Source organism: Tympanuchus pallidicinctus, unplaced genomic scaffold (genome assembly GCF_026119805.1).
Source record: "Tympanuchus pallidicinctus isolate F22 unplaced genomic scaffold, pur_lepc_1.0 scaffold17, whole genome shotgun sequence".
Taxonomy (NCBI): Eukaryota; Metazoa; Chordata; class Aves; order Galliformes; family Phasianidae; genus Tympanuchus; species Tympanuchus pallidicinctus.
The window spans coordinates 18,829,847-18,854,901 of NW_026294690.1; the positions used below are offsets into that span (position 1 = coordinate 18,829,847).

At 44.5% G+C, this 25,055-nt stretch overlaps 1 protein-coding gene across 1 annotated transcript in view; it reads right to left on the reverse strand.

The window, feature by feature from the left end:
- OXTR (oxytocin receptor) overlaps nucleotides 1-25,055 on the reverse strand; it is a 465,983-nt gene that overhangs the window by 332,334 nt on the left and 108,594 nt on the right. The window lies entirely within an intron of this gene.

The window sequence follows — 25,055 nt, forward strand, 5'->3', positions numbered from 1 at the left end:
AAAGCTGATCATTAAAGATACAGGAGAAGAAAAAAAAAAAAGAAAAAAAAAGGCACAAAATCAGCCTAAGGCAAGAACTTCATGTGCAGATTCACATTGCTGAACAGTGTTTTGGAGAAATGAGAGTTGGCATATGAGAACAGACTCAGTACAAATGGAGCATCTTGAGAAGAGCAACACACACAGCAATGCTAGCATTCAAGTCAAGTTTGAAGACAGAGGTCTGAATCCCTATGTTCTTCCTAGAAAAAGCATCTAAGACCACTATAAATACCAAATGATGGAGAAACAATAATGAATCTGTGCAGAAAAATCACACTATTTAGTCACAACCTACAGAAAGGCCCATGCTCACATCCATGCCCACATCCAAATCCACATAAACAAAAAGCCTTTGAAGAGGACAACAGCGGATACTAAAATATCAGGATCTGGCCGTACAAACTGTCACATTTGAAAGATGTCTCTGATTTGTCAATATTTGTACAGATTCCCAGTAACGGGTGTGAATCTAATCCAGAAACCTGAGCCAGTGATAAACAGAGCTCTGGAACAAAGAGAGCAGATAACTGAATTAACTCCATGACAAACTGTGAGTCCCTCAAAATCAGCCATACGCTGAGCAGCCATGTAAATCTGGCTATCACGGTGCCCTTGGTGATTAATTAGATGAGTAACTGCCGTTCGGTTTTAATTTGCTTTCAGAATGCTCCCAGTGTTTCTGCTGGCAGGTAAGAATGCAATGTGTCTGAACAACAAGCCCAAGGAAAGCAGCCCTCGAGCACAGCGTGCAACTCCAACTGCACTCACAACTCTTAGCAAGTTCCCTTCTCTTTTCTAAAAACCAAATTACTGTTCCATTTTCGGGTCCCTAAATGATGTGCAAAGCACACCAGCATTTGGTGTTTGCAAACGTGTGCAAATGCAGCTCTTTGGAACTACTGCTCAAACAAAAGAATTCAGCAGCATTCATTCCATGTTTTTCCATATAAAGATGACAGAGCAACTGCTGACGTCTTCATGTCTGATTTATTCTCTAATTTATTATATATTTTTTACTTCAGGTTCATAATGCCTGACTTATTCCATACTTCATGCCCTGACAGTTCTATACCATCCAACTCCAAATTAAAAGATATAGAAATTTCCATGTGGCAGGTAAGCAATGAAGCACTTTAATTCTGAGCAGCACATAGAAAGATAAAATCCAGCAGCAGAGGCAGGAATTCAGGAGAAGAGCTGACTGCTAGATCAGGCACATATGCCATGGCACAGAGGATGTCGGAGGCACTTTGGCTGGTAGTTATAGCAACCATATGCTTAGCTAGAATAACACATTGCCGGGGATTCAGAGGGCTCAAGCATTGCTAAGGGAATAGCTGAGGTCTTTGGTGGGAGAAAGCAAACATTCTCTGCCAGATTCTGTGCTCTCTGCTAGGAAGGGCCCAGAGATCAGAGCCTCTGGAGAGAGAACGCAGCCGGTGAAACAACAGCCAGTGCTGGGGACGTAAAATGCACCTGGTTCTTCTGCTTCCTAAATCCACCTCTTACTGTTTGTGTAAACAAACGTGTCTGGGCAGCCCTGCTCCATCCCCACGCTTTGGCTCAGAGTCGAGCAAAGTGTTACAGACCGAAATCTGCCACCTATTGCAACCTCCTCCCACGTGACTGCAATTGGGACATCCAGCAGATCTGCTTAACAACCTGTTCTTAGTTTCAGACGCTCTTGGAGGTCTGAAAGCACCTACAGAAAACCGTATTTCAGAAAAACAGTCCCCAGAAATAGCTGACAGAGCACATGAAGTGTTTCTACGCAAAGCAGGCTCACAGAGCATGTGCTTAACAAACCCTTCTATTTAAAAACAAACAAAAAAGCCATGGGTTTCACAAAAAATAGAAGTTTCAAGTAGATGCAACAGAAATAGCAATGCACACGCTAAGTATCGTTATTATGACTAAACTTTAAATTATTACTATTATTGCCAGTCTTTACATTATTTAAGCCACGATGGAGAAAAGCAGTGACAGCCTCTGCTGGCTTTTTAGGGGCTGCGATGCCCCATCCCCACCGAGCACAGCTGCCAGAGGAGCTGGCCCATAGGCCCCCAAAGCACTGCTGGTTTTAGCTGATAGCTGCACAGAATATTATCCCAACCCCAAAGACCCTCATGTACTTTCCTCCTCCCTGAATGAAAATGGTTCAGCCCTTCTCTTGTTTAGTGCCTCCTAAGCAGTAAAGAAATGAACACCCGTGCACCAGCTTCACCTTTCAATAGAGGGCAAGCTCCCATCACCCACAGAGACCAGTTTGCAGTAAATTGCTTGACTATAATTAACAACAGCAGCAAGACCTCAGAAGCTGTTATAAGATTTTTATTGTCTTATCAATCACGATGAGCTAGCATGTTGTTTATACTCCTTATTAATAACGTCGTGCCCAGAGTGATGGATTGCTCCAGCCAGTGGCACTACACTCTCAGGAGGTCATTCCCTCTCCCCGTGCTGCACCTTTCATCTGCTAATGAGTTTCAGCTCCTCGGGGTGACCCCCAATAGCTTTGCCTGGCTGCAGCCCTACAGCCATAGGAAGCACAGCACAGTGCCCAGACCCACAGCCACCAGCCATCCTGCAGCTCCTGCCTGCCTGCCCTCTGGAGCACGTGGCCTTAGCAGTGCAGAGGGACACGCACAGCCCCTGGCTGGGTGCACAGGGATGTGTGGATGGGCTGGGTTTTCACCTCACCTCTTTACTACAGCCTATGAGAGTGTATAAAAGCAGTGAATGGTTTGAATTATCTGCTTACAGCACGGCGCAGTGGTATCGTATTGACTAATACCAAGCAGAGGCATAAGTGCTCTATTATCCTGCACCCAACACTCTCTATCCAATTTCCTGCATCCCATCTATGAAATGGAAACAATAATACTTCCCTTTCTCCCACCCTTCTCCCACCTCATTGACAGAACAGCTGTGGCAGGGCCGTGGTGCCAGCCCAGCACAGAGCACTTCAGCAGGACGTGATCCCTGCTGCAGAGCAGGGATTAACAGCAGCACAGCCCCCACCCAACACAAAGCTCAGCTGTGCAGCACCCATGCACCCCATCTGATGCCACAGAGCAGCCTTGGTGGCTTCAGCAATGATCTCCTTCCTCATTGCATGTTCTGAGGAAACTTCTCCAATGCTGTTTTTCAGCGTAAAGTATATTTTGTCTGATTGCATTTAACTGCAAATAACCAGGCGCTTAAAAGGAACTGCCAGTCACCCTTTTGGTAGTATTAACTTAGAAGATAAACATATGTTATATAAATATAACGATATAACAATATAAATAAGGTATATGTTGCATAAGACAACACCACGAGGCTGTCGTTTGGTCAAGAGAAGAGAGAAGGAAGGACACAGTAGGCAAAAAAAGGGATGCCATTTGTCTGTTACTCTACTGTCTAGAAATCATTTGTTTCACTTAGGTAGGAAGCTGCAGTCTAATTCCATAAATCAATAGAGAAAAAAATGAAAGAAACATCTTGTCTTTGTTAGCTCCTAAATGTCTCTATGGAAGAAAACCAGATTTCCTTCTTCACCTCCCTGGAAACAGGAGCTCTCCCCATGAGATCAGCTGAAATATGACAGCAGGCATGTGCTGAACCACTGCCCCCCACCAAGACTGGCACAGGGGGGTGATTTCCCAAAGTCAACATCTGAAGAACAAATGGGAATTTTTGCCTTCTTTGTCCAATCAATCAAAACCAACTGCAGGTCATTTGCAGAGGAATGCTCTTCTCCCCTTTAGGTTCTCTCTACACTGTCCAGTTCAGAAAGACTTCCAAACTCCAATTAGTTTGCTGTCCACACAAACTGGGTGAAGATTTTAGAAATATTAATTCACTGGGAGGAGGCATATTACCTCAGCAGGAAAACAAGGCTGGGGGTTACCCTCAACAATATTGTGAATCAGCTTTTACTGCCTTGCTTCTGCTGCCCCTCACCTTCAGTCAAAACTGATGGGGCTAAAGGGGTTCCTTCTGTTTTGCTGGGTAATTTCTTCATCCTTCCTTTTTTCCTTAGCATTACTACACACTTAATGGCAATGAAATCTGGAAAAGTGCCACTTGGGCATGAAAACACTGCAGCAGAGGCTTCCTAGTTTGTTTCAAATGAAAACACAGATTCTTGGTTGGTAAACAACAACTGTGTGAATATCCCAGAGCATCTCTAAGACAGAACGGAGGAAGCGTGTAAAACGGGCTCCTGCTGGGTGGCCCCAGCAAGGCACACCGTGTGCCACACCAGGCCCACCCATGGGACGTTCTGCTGGCAGAACCAATGAGCCCATGGCTCGGCAGGAGCTTTTGGTTTCTATTACGTTATTTCAATAAAGAAGTGTTACAGAGGGGAAAAAGAAGAGAACCAACCAACGGATGTGAAAAAACAAGCTTTGCCGTTATCCCCTATTTCTAAATCCACACAAACTTTCAAGGAGACACATTGGCAAGTTTTGTACTATTTATCATATTCACCACATAAGCAGCACTTTAACATACAACATGATCTCCTCCTCTTCGTGCAGGAAGGAAGTGCTGCAGTGGCACGGCTGTGGGGAGCCACAGTCAGATGAATACCCCCACTGCTCAAATGTTCTGTCACACCAACCCCTGCCCCATGCTGTCCCCAGGGCTTCCAGAACCCAATGGTGCCACACATTTCTATGGTTGGTCAGGCAGGAAGGAACACACGCAGCCATGGCATCCAGCACCCGTGCAGCCAGCTTGGAGTAGCCTGCTCAGCATCCTGGTGCCAGGCCACAGCACACAGCAGCCCCCTGCCCACCCCAGGCTGCCTTCAGCCTCAGGGCACACCACCACACAGAGGCCTGGGATGTCTGCTACCCAGCTGGTGCCCATCCCCCAGGGCAGCTGGGCTGTTGCCCCCAGTCTCACAGGGCTGAATATAGCTGCCAGATCCTCAGCCTTCCAGCAAGGCACAACGAAGACTCCAAATCCTAATGCCCTTTGAAGAGTGAGCTCTTAGTTTATCAATAAATTGAAATTGCTAGCTGAAAAATCAGCATAGGAGATGCATTGTTTGACAGGAGTTATTATGCGTAACAGATTTGTTTGTTTAGACATGCAAATCACATTCCTGTTTCTGCTGGCAGTAAAGCACAGTGACTGCTTTTATTTCAAGTGTGGGCTTCAGACATAATTCACAGCATCTGCAAAAGAAAGCCTTCTGCGAGATGGGTGAAAATGGAAATAATCTCCCAACATACCAAATAGCATCATTGCTGGGTGACACGAATGCGGACAGGTCAGAAGGAAAAAGTGCTTTGTATTTGTGGTCAGAAAAATTGAAAATGATGCTGAGCAAAACTCAGTTCTACAGGCAGAGGGATTCATATCAGCAGTGCCACTTTAGTCTACAAATAGGAACGTTGCTAACTGCTCTGTAGGAAGTGACAGAGATGGACAAGGGGAACGGTTTTAAACTGAGACAGGGAAGGTTGAGGTTAGATATTAGGAGGAAGTTTTTCCACACAGAGGATGATGATGCACTGGAACAGGTTGCCCAAGGAGGTTGTGGATGCCCCACAACCTAAAAACACATCCTATTGCCCAGTCAGAAAAACCGGATATTGGAATTTAATGCTAGGAATGGAAGTCAATGCTATCAGCCCAAAGACACACTGCTCTCTGCCACCCAAAGCCACGGCCCTGCCCAATACCTTGGCTGGAACCTGCCAGCCCTGCACAGAGCCATGGCTTCATGGAGCTGGAACAGCCCTCCAGAGGTGCTCTGCTTTGTGACAGGAGCTGTCATCACACACTCCATGCCGAGGTCTGCCCTACAAACAAGCACAGTTTATTCTGAAACATATCTAGACAGTCTCTAGAAAAACAAGTTTGCTAACATGGAGCTGCAGCAAGCCCTGGCAGTGGCAGAGCACACAAAAACACACTGCAGGTGCAGTGCACCCAACAACCCACGTGAGCAGCCTGACATCCCCAGCCCTGCCGCGACCTCTCCATCAGCACTGCAAAGCAGTGACATCTGCACACAGAAAGCAGCTGGTGGAGGCATCTGTTTGCAAATTAAAGGGCTGCTCCTGTCCAAACGCTGATGCCAGGCTTTTGGTGGGATCAATAGGCTGGATAAAATGCTAATTGCCATGACATCGCTCCCTCCACCAAGCTGGTGACTCTTGGCCTGGCTTGCCTGGACTACAAGGTGTGTGGTAACTGAATTAGCAATTCTGCTGGCCAGGACTCCTTGCACATCCCCTGTGACACTCCATCAAGCAGCAATATGCGATTACAAGTATTTTACAGAGTGCTCAGAGACAGCTCTGAAATAACATCTAACATCCCTGCGTGTTGATGTGGTGACTTCATGCAGCTTGCCAGGGAGCCTGGAAAGGCAGCACCAGCCTCAGGTAACATCAGGAGCAGAAATGCTGAGGAACATATGGTTCCAAAAAACTGCTTGGAAAAATCTCTGCCAGTACAAGTGCTTGCAGATCATACCAATGGAAAATGCTGTGTTTATCCCTCTCTCCTTTTTTGTTTGATATCATTTATCAGTATCAGCCTCAAGGTAGCAGCAAGCTGCACAGTCTGGACCCTTTAGCATCACCATTTCTACATGTTTTGAAAGATCTGCTATTCTTTTGAACATGACTTAAATAAAGCAACAGGATGCGTGTCAGTTCAGGCAACACAAGCATTTTAACATTGCTCACACCAGCCTGCACTTCTTGTTGACAATTCTGATGAGCCAAATGTACCCAAAGGCACACAGCCTGAAGGGATGCAGGGGGGCACCCTGTGAAACAAGTGCCATATCCACTCCATGATGGAGGTCTCAGTTTGTCACACGGTGTGGAAGGACTGGAAATGTCAGCACAAACCCTAGGAAAACAGATACAGCCTTTATTTCCATGTCTGCTTCCCACCCTCACGTTCAGGTGCCACGACAGCTCTCCCTTTCCCCACTCTGCTCACCGTGCCTACTGTGCACATCAGCAACTTTGTGCGAAGCTCCCCTCGAGTGCAAACAACAAACAGGAGCAGATGCCATTGTCAAATATTTGCATTGGTAAAGTACATGTTTGTTAAAAATCTCAATAATGTATTATTGCTGATTGGTTTGTTATGCTGGCCTGCCCTGACCCCAGTCCTTTCTCACCACAGCCATTTGTTGCTTCTCATCAGCAGAGCAGAATCCTCAGGACTGCTGCTGTATTTGCAGTGCAGCATCTGCACCCGTGGGTTGATGGTCTGTCACTAAAGCATCCTAACAGTGAATCAAAGGGAAAGGGATGGAGATGATTCTTCTCTTCCACACAGACCATTCATTAGGTTTGTATCAATAAAATTAAAGCACATTAGAAGCACCTGAAAAAAGGTGAGAACATAGGAAAACTGACAGAAAGTAAAAGAAATGCCCGTGTATCTGAACATGCAGCCTAACACATCTCTTGAACTGCTGCATTCAGGCCTGCTCCTTGAGCTAAACATCCATCCACATGCACGCACCCACATGTGCTGTTCAGCACAGATGATCTCTAGTGATGAATCTGTCACTTCAAGGGGTTCCACTTCACCTCTAATAGTTAACTCCAAAAACAACTTCTTACAAATCCCATGGTTATGGGATATGGGTTAGTTAGGGGGATAGCAGTGACAATTAACCATAACAAAGCTGGACTTGTATTGGCCCAGAAGAATCATTCTAAAAACTCAAAAAAGCCTCAGTGCTCAGAACTGGCTGCCCAAAAAGGCTGCGGATGCCCCCATCCCTGCAGGCATTCAAGGTCAGGCTGGAAGTGGCTCTGGGCAGCCTGGTCTGCTGGTTGGCAACTCTTCACATATCAGGGGGTTGAAACTAAATGATCATTGTGGTCCTTTTCAACCCAGGCCATCCTACGAAATGTTTCTGACTTTCCCAGCAGCAGGAGAGGCGTTACTGGGGACCAAGCTGAAGCTGCACCTGGACCAGCTCATTCCCCCTGCACTGTCCTGCCCCAGCCCCACCTCTGCTCCACATTCACTGCTGTCAGTGCAGGCTGCCTGAGAGGGAAGCTGCTCCCTTCAGAAATAAGATTCCTTTCACCTTGCTCAGCAGGAGATGGATTAGATGATTCATCAGGGCTATCAGGGATCAAGATTTATCTGGACGTTGTCTCTGTATCCTTTAGACCATCTGCTACATGTCTGCAATAAGAGCACGCCATCTACAAAACAAAAATACAGAACTGTACGTGTTTCAGAGACGACATCATCTCTTAATGGGTTTTATCATTCAGTACAACAAATCTGAATGTGTGGAGGCACAATTACAACACATCAGATTAGTCCAGCTTGATAAAAAGTGCTGGAACGAAAAATAAATGTAGGAAATTAATTCTATTAAAGAAAGCAGTTTTTTCTGTGCTGGAAAGAGCTGGCTTCCAGGTGGAACATAATGAGAAGCCGAAGCAGAACAGAAGTGCAGCCAAATTTCAAGGTTGCTAAAATCCAGCCAGAAAAAGTCTCACTGATCTACAAGAAGAAGGGAAGTAAATCCAAGTCTGAAAGAAAAAAACATGGAGAACACTGGAAAGATTAACAGCGTACTGAGCACAGCAGAGAATGGAAGTCTCACCACTGCAAACCCAGTCTGAGCCCCTGAGCCACTCCAGCACCAAAGCATCACTTCTCCCTATCAGCTGACACACAGCCAGCCACAGGCTTTGTGCTTCAGTTCTGAAATAAGAGAACTCACAGACTGCACTGGAAGCATCCTTGCCAGAGAGCACACGGCAACACTTTGAACTAATTGTGAGCATAATTATTCACATCTCTGCAGACCTCTCCTCAGGCATTCGCTGTGCTTTCATGCAGAGATTTCACTCTGCCGCACACCTTTGAACCTGATGCGAGATCCACAGCCACTGGCTGAGAAGTGTGAAACTCTTTTGGAAAAATAATCCTTCCCCCCCCCCATTAAAAACGCTGAAATGTTTTGACCAGCTGTGAAGCTGTTCAGCTATCTTTGCAAAAGCTGCTCCTACAGATGCATTGCTCCACTGTTCCTAAGCAGGCATTAACACAGGCACAGCACTCGCCCCCTGCAGGTACAGACCCAGGAACCCAAGTAGGGACCAGAGCTGTTCGTTCTAGATAAGCTGCGCATGAAGGGACACAGCTTTCTGTCACTGCACCAAGCAGTACTGAGCACCACAGCAAACCTAGGTGGGAGATGTGAAGATGGGGATGACTATTGACTGATGTGACCTGGAGAGAAGACACAGGAATGGACTTAGAAAAGTTCCAAACCCTCAAGACTCATGGCTTGAGAATCCCTGTCTTACTTTATCCAAGAGAGGGCCAAACTCAAACACTACCTAGAAAAGGCACTTGCAAAGCAAGGTAGCTCATAAAATCAAAGCTAACAAGTGTAACAAGACATGTGGGATCGGAAACTAAACACAGCTAGGCTAGAAATAGGCATTTGCTTCTTCCAAGGAACAGGTGCGTGCCACAGGGACAACTTAAAAGGAGAGCTGTTGAGTTTGATTGCTTTGTGTGTCCATGTCTCTTTTAACGTCTGGCCAAAAAGGGGCTCAGGACATAGCAGCAGCTCCCTCTCCTGAGCTGCACCGTCTCACAACAGCCAACTGGGACAGCAAAGACCACAGAATTGGTGCTGCTGTAACAGCAGCCCTGCCAGCATCCCCAAGAGCTGTGGCCCAGGGTGGGTTCCATCCTGCTGCACCTCATACTCAGCTGATGAGCTTTCATAGGGTTTCCACACAGGAACCTCCATCTCTGGGATAAGCTGTGGCCTTCTGAAGGGTACACTCAAGTGCCAAGATGATCTAAATCGCCATAAGGTTGTGTTTCTCATATGAGAAGCTGAGATAAACCATGATGTAATCTATTATAATGACATTTTCATCAGCATTAAACATCTTCAACATAAACTGCAACAGGAACTAATAAAAAAATATTTGGGGGCTGTGCCTCTGACAGCTCCAATTTGCTACCTGAGAAAACTTGACACAGACTTAATTTTTCAACGCCCTCTTCATCAACTGAGACACATTGCTCTGTGGATATTGATGCATTCAGAACTCCAGCAGTAACAGTTGAGCAGAAATGCATTCCTGTGGCTGCAGCTCACTGTCAGGAAGAAGCACACCATGCAGCTCCGTGGGCAGAAGCACAGCACCATGGCCTTTAAAGAGGAACTTTTTTTACTGTGTGGATTTTTAATAATTCTTACAGTGGTATCTCTTTCTAAATGCTGCAAGATAACATTCATAAAACCACAATTTTCAAAGCAATTTTCACGCTCGTTGTCACTTTCAATCACAAGCGAGGAAACGTCTATGCTAATCCTAAATTGGATTTTGAAACTGAGTAAACTGAAACTTGACAGAAACATTAGTGTCACAATAATGGCAATAATCAAGTCAGGGGTTGGGGGAGGCTGTGCCTACATAGAGAACTTAAATATGTTCATCACACATCCCAGAACCTGTATAATGCAGTGCCCTCACAGTGAAGAATTAATACCGCTGGGGGCTTTGCAATGTGTTTTCTCCTAGAGAGGATAAATATTGCAGTGCCCCTCTTAGCAACTGCACAAACTCATTACTTTCTTAGCATAGGATAATTAAGGATAAACACAACCGAGAGGTTCACCAACAAGTGCAGGCTGTGAGGAAGTCAGCTGCTGAGGTCTGACTCCTGAGGTCCCACAGAAGTACCCACGTTTTGCTGCTCCATGTGAGAAATCAGAACCACTGCGAACATCAATTTGCTTCCTGTGTGATGCACCAAGCAGTGCTGAGCTTGCACTGCCCTCCAACAACAGCACCTCCATTCCTGGACTGGCTGTTCCTGTTTGCATGCACCAAAGCCCAGCCTGAGCTGCGGCTGGGAGGAAAGAAGGCCAAGGCAGAAGGAGGCAGGCTGGCCTTCACAGGAGAAGGCAGCACACAGCATTTCTTCCAGCCTTGTTTTTCAGGTCACTTTTATCACACTGCTTTATTGTTTGTGCCACCTGCCTGAAAAATTCAATTCTCCTTGCAACAAGAAAGAAAAGGGAGCCATACTGATTCCCATTACATTTGTCCATTTTCATCCTACACACACACACCTCCACCCTTCAACAAGCACAGACAGGTGAGAGCAGGCAGCAGTGACACTGTGGCAGCAGAGCTGCACTCCGCGCTGCACCCGCAGGGCATCCATCCTGCTCAGGGCACTGCCAGCTAACAGCAAACCTCTGGCTTCTCACAGGAGGTGAAAGACTGCAGAGGCAGCACAGCAGAGATGGGCAGCACAGCAGCCTGGCTCCAGCTCAGTCCATTCCTGCTGCCCTTCCCTCTGCTTGGCTCATGCACTGCTGGCAGCCCATGCCTCAGCCCAAGACCACGCAGCTCCTGCTGCAGGCACACAACCAATGGCTTTTCAAACCGTATTTTATGACTGTGTGTTGGGTTGTTTTTTTCTTTCAATGGCAATTTTCATGGAATTATTCCTGGCTTTCTTACTCGTTTGTACAAAATGGATAAATTAATACTCACAAAAACAATTTGGTTTTTCTTGCAGGGTACCACTAGCTCTCCCCTTCATTCTCTTTGTACTTTCAGTAGCAGCAAAAAAAAAAAAAGGAAAATGAAAAATAAACAGCATTATCAGCCATTTCCAGGACAAAATTTTAAGTCCTAAAAACTCACTTTATTTAGGGTGGGTTTTTTTCCTATTGTTTACTACTTTTGTGACACCAAAGAGTTTTTCCCTAAGAAAAAACTGCTCTAAGAGCAGTAGCTCTTAAAGTACAGGAAACAGGAAGAAAGTGAGTTTCATATGAAATGTAAATGAATTTTAAAAATCTAAGATTTTTTATTTTTTTTTAGCTAAAACTGAGATGACTTCAACCCACAGATGTGCAGCACTGCTGCAAGCAGGCAGGGGCAGCTTTGCATTTTCCTCTCTGCCTTTTCTGGCTTTTATTTGTTTGCCATAGGTCTAAAGTTTGGAAATAAGGTGTGGTTAAGCACACATTTAAAAGAAAAGGAATAAAACACCTTTCTAAATTAATGCTCTACTTTTATTTTCACAGATGGTTGTCTGAAGACTCAGACAAACCTTTCCTGAGTCCCTGTCTTTATTTTGTTTCAAGTCTCAGAGTTTTTACCACATGTGGGCTCTGAAGATAAAGGCAGGAATGTTTGTTGTGCCAGCCTAGGGGCTGCACACAACTGCACAGCAGAGGAGAAGAGGCTTTTCTCCCCCATTTCACAGCCCTGATGCACAGCTGCAGCTCTAGAGGTGCTTGGGCACAGCAGAGATTCTTCTTTCAGAATGCGAAAGCATTCTGGTGCTGCAGGCAGGATGCAGCCCACCTCACCTGGTGGGACACAGAATGTAACCCAGGCTGGTCATGGAGGATCTCTGCAGGCAGGGAGAGCACCGTGGTGCAGCACTGCTTCAGCTCCATCTCACCCTGGAATGGAGGGCTGCAGCTTCGCCTCCCTCCTGCCACCACCACCAGGAAAAGCAGTTTAACATCCAGCGCCACAGCTTGGCTCCCACTGCATATAACAAATTTATGACGATATAAAAGCCAATACTTGCTTTAAATGGTTCACTGAACCATTAAAAAGAATGGCACCGACTTCCAGTTACCACTTGTCTCGCTAGTTTCCAATCAAAGATAATTTTGACTATGTAAGATGTGATTATTTGAGGTGAACGCATTGGTGTCGCTCAGATCTTGTCCCAGTGTCACCCAGTCTGCACATCCTCAATGTGAAAGCTCCCTGTCCACAGCACAAGACACTGCAGGGCCGCAAGGTGCAGCCACACCGAGCCAGGGCTTCCAGGGCAACGCAGGCATCCCCTCTCCTGGGCAAACCCAGGTATCACCGCTGATGCACGGCACTGACTGCTGTGGCTCTGCCCCAGATGCGCCAAGGATACCTGCGGGATGTGGGAGACAGAGGCCCCCGTGTGCCTGCACGGAGTGCAGACAGGCAGCAGTGGAGAGACTGCCCAGCAGCAGGGCTGCGTGCCTGAGCCAGCGCTGGGCTCGTGCCAAACTGAAAATGACACCCTGGGGTTCCTCATCAAATGTAAGGGCAGCGTCTCTATCGAATAAAACATCTCATTCCGTGTGAGATCACATTTCCTCTCCTTCATTTTCAGGTCAGTTACTTGTTATCACTATAAAAAATAAGGCAGTTCACAGCATCGAGGCAAGAAATTCCCTCTTAGAAATGTCAGTACAAAAAAAAGAACATTTTTTTAAAAAAAGTTTTGAAGTTTAAGGATTGTTTTAAAATCCACAGACATTTCCTCGGGGATGGCCCCTCACCCTGGGGACGCAGTTCACATTGGGCTTCTCTCACTTTCAAAGCCTCTTCTCCACATCCAGAGGGATGGAGAAAGGGCTCCAGTTTGCAACTTGTTTTCTATAGTTCCTCACAATTACAGAGCAGAGAGATTGCCAGCCCATTGCAGCAGTTCCAGCTCACATCCCTAAAGCATAAATGAGAAATGGGTGACCCTGGGGACAGGGGCCCATCCTGGGGCTGTGTGACCTGCAGCTGGGAATCAGCTGCTCCTGGCCCCCTTCCTAAAGCATACCTTTCCCCATACACTGCCCAAATCTCAGCTTGTCACTCTAAGAAAAGGGCATCACATTTTAAAATGCCAGAGCTTCAACTGTTCTCCTCCAAGCTCTAATTCACCCACATGAATTCAGTGTCTGTAAGAATTTCATTTTATAAACTGTCAAAGCCAGATCCTCCCATCCCCACTGCTGCTGGGTTCAGTTCAAAATGCAATGATGTAAAAATAAAATTCCTATTGACTCCAGGGCCGTGAGGCAGACCTATTGATCAGCTGCTTCTCCTGCGCCTGTCCCGCTGACATTAAAAGAGCCAACTGTGCAGTAAAGTTTTATTTCACGTAAATGTGATTGACAGGATCCAGCTCAGAACCTTAAAGATAACAGAGGCATTATAGGGCTTGGCTGACTTTACAGGAAAAAAGACAACTCTGGGGGAAACGTTTGTTCTTTGCAGACACGCCGGAGATGAGCACCGGGATGAGAAATGAATTCTGCAGCAACATTGGCTAAGAAAGGGTAAATACAAATTGGCATTCCAGAGGTTTGGGCTGGGAACACAAACTTCTCAGCAGCTTGGCTAAAGGAGCTTTGGGAGCTGACAGGAGTGTCTGATCCACGCTAGCAGCACCAGGCAGCCTGGCTGCCAGCAGTAGCACACAGCGCTCCCATGTGCACCAACTGCAAATGATTGCTACCCCACATCCACCACTGCCCTTTCCACATTAAGAACAAACCTCTCAGGAACACACGCTCTCCTGGCTGCATGCACACCAGCATCCGTTGTGTGGCACACCCAGGAGGAGTTGTCCTGAAGTATAATAGCCATGTTGTGTTTTACCTTTATATGCAAACATAGACAGAAAACCAAATTCCAGCTGCTATATTGGCCTGATGCTGCTTCCTCTGCGCCAGCTGCACACTGCCCTGGAAGGCAGACAGGAGCACACATGCACTGCCTCAATGCCAAGGCCACCAAATGGTCACAGCTCTTCTCCCTCTGACCCCTGAGCAGCTCGCACTAGAGGCAGCATCACACCAACACCTCAACCACAGCCTGCCTGTGACATAATGGTTCTAGAAATAAGAAAGGGAAGACAGGCAACAGACGTGAAATCAGCCCAGCCTGCTCTGCTCACCTCCAGGAGCAGCTCTCTGCCCACAGCCCCACTCTTAGCTGCTCTCCTCCCTCCCGATTCACATGCAGCAGATGATGTAAGTGACACTCCTTTTATAAATTCATTCTACCTTGACAAGGTACTTATTTTTACTGCTGGCTGCTGCACATTGTGTTACTGGCAGCGAGAACTGGCTTTGCCTTCAAACGGAACAGTACTGCAGTCACAGACAGGTTTGAGTTACAGCAAGTTTTACAGAAGGTTCAAGTTAATGAGGAGATTTTTTTTTAATAGCTTTATTTTGATCCTTCTCTTTTTCCTGTGGGTTTTGGTGCTTTGCTTTGGGTAAACTCAGTCAATCCTGTCCTCCAGCACTCCTCCCCTGCTCCATCTCACCTACAAGGCTTATAAGTCTTCCATCAGAGAAAACACCGACTACAATAGAGGACAGACTCAAGACAAAGGATGGGTCCTTCCTGCTTTACAAGATCTCCATGTCAGACAGATCAAGACCAACTCCCCACGCTGCTGCACGTGCAGCTTTCTGACACACTCCTCTCACTGACTCCTGCAGGTGCCATGGAAATGGGATCTGTCCTCACAGAAGTGATGGTGTGCCATAACTGTTTGTTCTCCCTTTGCCCAGCAGATCAGATAATTAGAGCGACCCGATACAATACGCTTTTGAGAAATCCATAGTGCTTGTTTTGTTTGGATTTTAGTCACCCCTTCCAAGTGCTATGGATTGATTTTTTTATTAATTAATTCCAGAATCTTTCTGAGAACTTGTTAGTACAGTCAATAATACACTAGACTGTTTTTCCATTTATATTCAGGATCTGTATCTGCATTTGGTACTTAAGACCCCCTCTGAACTCCACGAGCTGTTAAAAATAATTACTACTTGCTCAAAAATGGTTTTAGTAAAGAGAATTTCCTCACACCCTGTGCCCTAAGCTATCTAGCAGACCCAAATGAACTCCTGCCTGTTTGTTTCTGTCCTGGCCCTTCATTCTGCTCTCCAGGTGAATGTTAGCAGTCACTTCTCCAGCCAGTACTAAACCTGTATTTTCTCTATCTCCTTATTTCTAAAGTACATATACTTTAAGCACCACTTCCTCCTGCTTTTTGTCTTAGGCACTAAATGAAACACTTTTTCCTTATGCTTTTCATTTTACCCTCACATGCCTGTGCTATGCCTTCACTGTAATTTCCCCAGAGCCCCTCACTGCTCCTGTACAACTTCTTCAGATCTTCCACACCTAAAATTGCTCCTGATCCTTCCATAACAGCTCCTGCCACTCTGCTACCATCCCCATGCAGAAGGATGCTTGCCATTGCATTGATAGATCTTCTAGAGCCTGCCTTTTCTTTTATCCCTTAGATCACCACCCCATAGGATCCTGCCTCCCAGCTCCCTATATCTGCTGAGGAGGATGCCAACATCTTGTGATGAAACTCTGACACAGGAGCTTTGCATCTTTTAGAATCAATCCAGTAAGTGTGGAAAGAGGGGCAATCCTGAATGTCCCAAAGAGTGGGAAAGAATCTGTTTCTCATTAAAAGCCAATGACAGTTTGGTACTTAACCGCCCTTTGTGTCTTGGACAGTCTCCTTCTCCCTGTGCTGATACACTGAGAACAACTGAAATCACTAAATATAACCCCAAGCTTTCAGGTACTGAACTTCAAGAAACCAGTTCCTTTTTCAAGTCCTACCGCTCCTCTTCAAGCAAAAGTTCCTCTCCCAGTCTCAGGACTCTCAGTGCTTTTCTGCTCTCACCCTTTTGCACTGATTGCCCCCCTTCCTTGGCTGGGCTGTCAAAGCCAGAAGTGCTCCTTTTTCTGAGATAAAGAACAATATACTTGGGAGTGATGAAGGAGGAAAAGAAAAGGCACCTTGCAATTAAATATTTTAATAGGCATTTTGAAGATGTTTTGAAAAGATTTAAGATGAGTGTTAACAATAGCATGCATCAGAGGGCTCAGGCTGAACAATACCTATCACTTCTTCTGCTCAAGAATCTTAAAAATAATACCTATAATATTTCACACCAGCATTTTTTGAATTCCTCAAGGCTAGGCAGACATTTTTGACTGGCTGTGCACAGAAGCTCCAAATCCCTCTCCATATTCATACCAAGCAATCAGTTTATGACTGCTTTGGTGAACCTTTTAGAGGATGTGCACTGCAGTAACTTTATTCTTGGGAATGTACTGTGTACCACCAGCCTTCAGCTAACAGACATTGGTGTTTTGCTTCCTCCCAGTAATGGCATTCCCAGCTAATTACTAAAGTAGAAATTTAGACAGGGAACCACATACAGCACAAGGATCACAGGCAATTCTGCATCATCCATCACTCCCAGCACCATATGCACCGCTGCTGGCATGTGACCAGAGGAGAGCTGGGATTCATTGGGATTTTCATTGGAACACATTCCAGGGCCTCGGTGTCCTTCTTGCAGGGAGGCCCAAAACTGAACACAGTACTCACAAGTGCAGCAATAAGCTAGAGCAAAATCTTTAAATAACAACTGTCAAGCAAGAAGATGCATACAGAATATATTGGAATTAATAGCGTTCACCCATCTTCCAAAACAAGGTGAATGGTATTGTTTCTTCCAGAAAATCTGTTATGCTCATTGAATATTTCATTTGTTGTATTTGAACCTTTTGGCAGAAATAAAATATACAAGGTATACTGTTCTGATCAGTTTTCAGACACTTCTGCGCTACAGTAAAAAGGAAACGCATTAGGATTCACACAGAATCCTTCTGCTGACCACTAGAAATGATGCCATATAAATAAAGAGTAACATAATCAGAAATGACAGCTCGAGCACAAATCTTATTACGCAGACGTTGTAAAACAGGCTTATAAAGAAAGAATTCCTAGCATTGGAGATATTTATATGAAGATTGGACAGAGTCATAGAATAGCATGCAGTGAGCAAGCTGTTCAAGCCACATGCCATATGAGAGCAAACAGTGAAGTCCTAAGTATTGCAACTCATTGCTTAATGTCACACAGTGTGTAACCAGAGAGGTTGACCTTGAAATCTGAAATATTTCCTCTTTGTATGATTACTTCAGTAGAAGCAAGCATGAAAGATGCAATGAAATCTGCAATGTTGTACATCAGTATTTAAGGAAAAGCCTGTGCAAATTTCTGTTTGTCCACTGTTCTGCTGTAACTAAAGAACAGACTCTTCCTCCAGAATCACTCAGATGTGTTCTCAGAGAGGATGGATGTCATCGGTTGTTTCTATCGATCACATAGTATGCTGTGGCTTTTATAGCACAGCTCTGGGAAACTGAACATCCAGGTTACCTCCTCCTTAATACCAGCTGAACTCCCTCAGATTATTATTATTATTATTTTACAGCTGATCACACCTGATTATTTCAAATTATCGTTTTTCTAATGAAGCAGCATCTCTTAAATCCAAGCTATGGTTTGTAAGTAAAAGATAGGAAATATAGTGTTTTCATCATGTAGAAAAAGACAAATGTATTCTTACACAGTCAAGGGGGTGGAAAATTGAACAAATAGGAATAAGTGACATAAAACTGGCTTTGACTCAGGTGTATACCACTATTTAATCACAAATATGCAGTCAAATATCTGGTGTATCAGAGTCCCACCATCTTGTTTTCTATAGTTGTCATTCATTAGACATCTGCTCATAGAGCTTTGATTAGCCAGCAAAAAAGAACCAATAACTCCAATTCTTCACTTGAATACATTCCTGCTATGAACAGCCTCAACCAGCCAAACCAAAGACAACTCAGACAACACATTCCAAAAGGAACTGATTCCTGAAAAATCCAGAGAACACATCTGAAGCTGACCACTACCAGGTAATGCACAGCTGGTTGACAGAATCATTGGCTGCCCATTTTGAATGAGCAATTCAACCATCCTACGTGTCTCTACAAAGTGGAAGAAATTTCTGGTCAGAAATGGCAGGGCACCAGGCCAGGAAAAGAGATTCAGTTGAAGAGAAAGCAAACTTCACAAGTTCCTCACACAAAATTCTACGGGAAGCTGAACTGATCTTTGTTGATGTTTACTGCACAATTCTTAGCATGATTTTCAAAGTATTACTTTATGCACCCAGCCCAAAATACTCGTGGCCAGACTGGAACATGTAGAGAATCACAGCCATTATAGATTCAAAAACTGTTGCTACCAAAGCAATTCATTATCTTATATACGTATAAATGCATATATGCTTTCAACTCATTGCAAAGAGCCCTAGCCTCAAACAAAACATTACCCCAGGTTTCTCAACACATTGTATTTTCAAATTAATTGCTGACTCTACTGTATTTGCTCTTGGATCCTTTATAGATCTCTCATTTATCTTTATTGGATTTTCTTTCATTTGGCTTCAAAGTTAAATGCCAGACAAGCTAAACTGTATCAGAGAAGTCAGTGCAAAAAGTCTGAATCTTTGGAAAGTATGCTGAATCTCTTGCTGAAAAAGCAGAATATTGTGAAGAAAGATGTGCTCAAGAGCTTGCCTCAAACACTGCTATCTGAGCCTGCTGCCACAGGTGAAACAGTTAGATAAGACTTTCTTACACCTCCAGAATCTGACTCAACAGAACTCTTGTCTGCATGTTATCAAGTTTTGCCAGGCTCCTGGGACTCACACAAATACATTAAGTACTATGAAATTTGGGAAACAGAAGACTTTGTAAAGCCTCTGAACAGATAGCTGGTGCAGACAGGAATCGTGGTCACGATCATTCTTGGGCATAGAAAACCTGGAGGTGAGGTCAGGCAAGAAAAGAGGCGCTTCATTCCCACTGAAGTGTATTTAATTCACAGATCTTTCATGCTATTTGATTTAATGAAATTATTTTAGCAGCAGATATCATTAGGCCTCGCACAGATAGTAAGATACTTTACATATCCTGCACCTAAACTTGCACAGACACTTCAAATACTTAACATATCAGACTACAGCATTTGTGCTATTTTCTACACAAAAGATGCAGAGAAGTCCAACTACAACGAGTATTTAGTCCTTCATACCATAAACCTTTTCAATAGTTTGCAGAAGAACCTTCCTCCTCAATCAGCGTGAGGTCAGCAGCGTTCCTGCTGCTCAGATGTTGCAAAGATGAAAAGTCAAATCATTTTGTTCTGAGCTCCCAGAGAAGAAGAACCCAAAATAGTTCACATCCACTGCACATGAGAACATCCCATCCAGGTGAAGACAGCAGTGACCTGAGCTACATGCAGGGAACACAGGCAGCACACAGCCTCTGCTGAATGGGGCTCACGGCTGTGCCCTGCAGTTGAATAAGCACAAGTAAGCAGCATCCAAAAACCCAAAACTGCTCCATGTTATGAGGGGTAACACGTGCCGACAGCACACAGGCAGGGAATCAAAAATAAATACTGAGGCAATATTGGATGGTTGCAGTTCCTGTCGTACCAGCAGCTGAATCCAGCCAAGGTCCAGGCCCTTGGCTCTGCAAACCAAGCAGCTCAGCCTTCAAATTGCCTGCAGGCTGGGACTGTGCTCCAGAAGCCCTTACAAATGCTGATCAGTAGAAACAGAGCCTGTGAGGCTGAAATAGCACGTGCTGCTCTGCACGCTGCAATTTATGTTGCAATTGGCAGCGCGTGAACCTGCAGTAACAAAGCAACCCTCCAGCACTCAACCAGCAAAGGCAAGGCCCTGAAGTCAGGCAGAGGGGTGCTGCCCACCCACAAACTGCATCTGCTGCATCTCACCTGGCAGCACCTGCATGGGCCAAGGAAACAAACCCACCATTCCAAAACTGGTGCGAGAACGCCTGCATTGTAGGAAGATTTTAGATTTCCAGGTCTGTTATTTGCTGACTTCCTCTTCAATTAACTATGTCTAAAGAAATAGCTTACAATCTTTTGTTCTGATGAAACTGATGTATTATCAGTGACGTTAGCACATTTGGACATCAACGGTGCATCAGTGAGCTGCGCGCTTTATAACTGAATTGTTGCCTTGATGTCTTTCAAATGTGGAAAAAAACCACAACCACACACGTAAGAGATCACCCAGCTTTCAGAATACAGCACATTAACACTAAGCTGAAGTAAACAGTGAGTTAAAAAGACAAAGGCTTTTATCCGTCCTCACTGGGTAATAAACAGGAGGACACTAGACTTCTAATCAATATGGATAAGCACAGATGCCTTATTTTCACTAGTGGTCAGAGATGTTTGCCATTGAACCACTAGAAGCTTTCCTACCATGAAGCCAGAGATGGAATCTAGTGTGGGAATAAATCAGAAAGTGACAAAGATCTTAAAAAAAAAAAAATATATATATATATATATATATATATAAACTTAATACAATAAACAACATCTCAACAAGGATAGCATCTAAACAAAGCTGTGTTCTTTGATACTTAGGTGTACAAAGCTGTGTTCTTTGATACCGATGTCTTACACAAGATGCCATACAGCCCCTTACATTAGCCAGCTGGTTAATTTGATAGTGCAGTAAAAGTTATTCCCTAAAAACACTGGCAAAGTGCAACATCACAGGATGCTTGGCTTCAGTGTTCTTTGGAGTAAGCTCAGTAGGGCAGCCTAGGAACCCCACCAAATTGCCTTCCAAACACACAATCTTCCTCTACAACTGGAATCAATAACTTTGTTCTCATGAGACCATGGCTTAAAAACTTGGTTTCAACTGAGCTAATATAAAAAAAATCTTGGAGCAAAACTGTTGTCTGCAGCTAAGGTCTAATTAAGTACTAGTGTACTGACAAACCTCTAATTCTATGTACTATCACTCTCCACATTTCCATGGGCTTCTTGTCCTTTGCTGTTAACAATTTCTCTGGATACCATCCTTCAAATTCACTTATACACATGAATGCAAGACTTTGATTCAGCTTGAGGTCAGCCAAGCTTTGCAGGCTTCCAAGGAAAGCCAAACAAGATCTAATTTGTATTAAAAAAGCAAAAGCTATTTTCATCACTTTTTTCTTCTTATGCTTCTCCTCTGTTCAGCGGTCTGCAATGCCCAGCACAATTCTGGATGCATACCTACAGGAAGATCCATCTCCACCAGGAGCAAAGCTTCTAACTCACCATAAGCACTCTGTACATGCTGGCACCTCACCAACTGCAGGACACCCTCCATGCCCTATGAGCCCTTCCTTGTAAGGATTATGCAGACAGCCTCAGTTCAAAGAGTTTACCTCGTGTTACAGTAGTAGATCTAGCTGTGTTAACTCAAGCCTTGTGCATCTCCAGTGTTACTGCAGATCTGCAGAACATTGCATCAAATGAAGAAAATGAGACCTTCCATCTTTTGCACCTGGATCTGCAGAGAGCTGCCGCTCACCATTCCCTCCTGCCACGCTCTGCTGAATCAGGTCCAAAGGAACAACTGGGAAGTGACTGTCACTCCTTCTCCCCTAAAAGTCCCAATTACAAAATACAGATCAAGGTACACTAGTGCTGCTCACCAAATTTGATTAAAGACTGGAGCAAATGGCTCCTTCATCATCTGTCCCAAGGTGGTAAATACCAACACTGCCAAGAGTTTATTTTCACTTCTACCACCGGATTAAAATAACACTGCTCCCAAAAAGCACTTCAGGGAATACAGGTTCAGTTACAGGGCTTTGAATCTTCCATGATATACAGATATTATTCGAAGTTTATCTTTATTGAGTTTGAAACATGATGCTGAAAAAGGAAAAAAAAATAAAACTTCCATTAAATGAGTCACAGATGGAGCCACTTTAGCATGGGACTGCAAACTTACGCAGTTGCTCCATTTTAACCTGCCTGATGGCACTCCGAGGAGGAAATAAATGGGCCAAAATTCATGATTAAAAACAAACACCAAAGGAGACACGCAGTCATCCTGCACTACAAGGCCTTTCAGGATATTCTTCTCCTTCAGAGCTCTCATATTTTAGCAGCTCTTTTGATTCTATCATACCCAGTTTCAGTCTTTTAATCTCACTTGCACTTGTAAATCAGAATAGCTGGAATAACTCCACTGAAGTTACAGTATAACTGCGCAGCCCCCCGGGACTGCAGAATCTGGCTGTAGATTTCCTTTCCAATTATTTATTAATCTACTGCATGCAACCCATTTGTGAGCTGTGAACAAATCCTTTACTCCACACAGCTGCAATTTATCGTAACTGATGCTGCATTTTGTCATCGCAGTTCCAACTTGCATTTCAGCAGCAAAAAGAAACAGATCTTTCTCCCTGAGCAGCATATCCACTGTCTTGATTGTGAAATCACCTCCAGAGCATCAGATAAGTCACTGAGGTTGCACTGGGTTCGGGTTAAAACACATACAGATCTTCTGGAGTTACTGCCCATTCTGAGAAGTGGAAAAAGACAAACCCATCTGACTAAACATTAACTGACCTATAAACCGAATTGTGAAAATCTTTTGGCTTAAATAAGTATTTTTCTTCTGGCAGTGTTAAAACTTATCAATGTAGTGGGGAGACATGCTCCAAAAATGGGCTTCTTGTCACTGCCTGAAGTTCACCTGGTTCAGGCACCATGCATAGACTTCAGTCTGAGCCTTCAAATATGAGTTGTACTTTTCATGGGCATTACAGAATCAGCACTAAAAATGCCTTTAAAAAATTTTAGCAACACCAGGAAGGAAAGCAGATATGTATCTTTCAGCCACCACTGAGTTAATCTTGGATTTCAAAGCACCATTTAAGCTGTCTAGGGGAAATAATTGAGTGGAAATCTGCTTTAAGTACTGTTCTTTGATTTTATCTAGGAATACAGATAATCAATCTCTGGTCTGAAAGCTGTGGATTACAAAACGTACCACAGAAAATGGGAATTTCATTGGCTCAAAAACACACAAAGGGGGCAAGGGTACAGGTGACTTTATGGGGTCTGTTCCCATAAGGAAAGACAGGAGCAGGCTGAGATCATCACCAACCCTACACCTCCTCTAGAGAGCCCCCACTGCCCCACACAAGTGACTTCAGACCAAGAATCTGAGCTCTCTTGCCCCATAGTTGGAGCAGAATGCCTTCAGAAACCCCCAGCACTGACCCCATTTCTCTGAAGGTGGTGGAGCCCAGCATCTGCTCTGGATTTGCCATTCACATCCTCACCAGTGCTGTAAGGCTGAGAAAGGCCCAAGAGCTCAGGGTGCTTTTGTAAGCAGTCTTGTACAAAGAGACCACGTCTCACTGCGGTGCTTTTTTGTCTCAAGCAAAACGTCTGAGCTCTCAGGGATCCATCCATAGTCCCATATAACCCCATTCCCCTCCTCCTGCTCTCGCTGCCACAAAAGGCAGTTCTGAGTGCACGCAGCTGTTAACACCACTGCCAAAATCCACACTGGGGAGCCTGCTTCCCATTGATAAGCTACCACGCCACACCTCCTCTTATCCTCCTACCTGCCCTCAGATGCTGGCTGCCACCATCTGTTGCAGTTAGCACAGGGAATGCTCCCACAGCATCAGCTGGAGATGGAGTCCTGCCACATCCATGCACGCTCTGCCTTACACACACTCTGGACGTGTGACAAACTTTGTGAACTTCAATATTCATCTCTTTCCAATACTAAAGAAGCTTTTGAAAGTCTTTCTCTTCAAAAAAAACCTCTCGGCCACTTTTTATTTTATTATTAAATAGCTTTTTCCTTACTTTTCAATGTAATAAAATACGTTATTCAGGAGCCAACGAGTTGTCAGGTTTTATGTTATGATAATCTTCTCAAGCATCCAATTTTATTCTGCTTTTTTCCCCCCTTCTTGCTGTCACTCACATTCTGGTCTTTCACAAAAGAAATGTCTGAATACATTAATTACCACTTGTTAGACCTCCATAGAGTTAATGCTATTGAGGAAATCAAATCACTTGGAAAATAACTGAAGAGAAACAGTCACTGGTATTGCAGAATTTTTATGCAGTACACTTCAAAGCTAGAGCTTTGCAAGACAAGAAGAATGATTATTATAGAGAAGGAAAAAAAATCCAAATACAACTTGATCTTCCACCCTCAGAATGTTTTCCGAATGCATTACAGTACATATTTCCTACCCCAGAAAGAACAGTTGAACTCTTTTCACATATTACCTTTTTTGTGGTGTAATTACAAATGCCAGTTCTGAAACTGCCATGCAGGAATGTTCGGAAGCGGGAAGAGACCTGGTTCCACATCTCTGTTCACACAAACTTCACCACCAACACCAGCAGTTCTGTTTGCACGAATGTGAGAATCCCTGGGGCAGCCAACACAGAAGCTGACACAGCCACCCTCAGCAGGGCTCACAGCTTCACCACACTCAGCACAC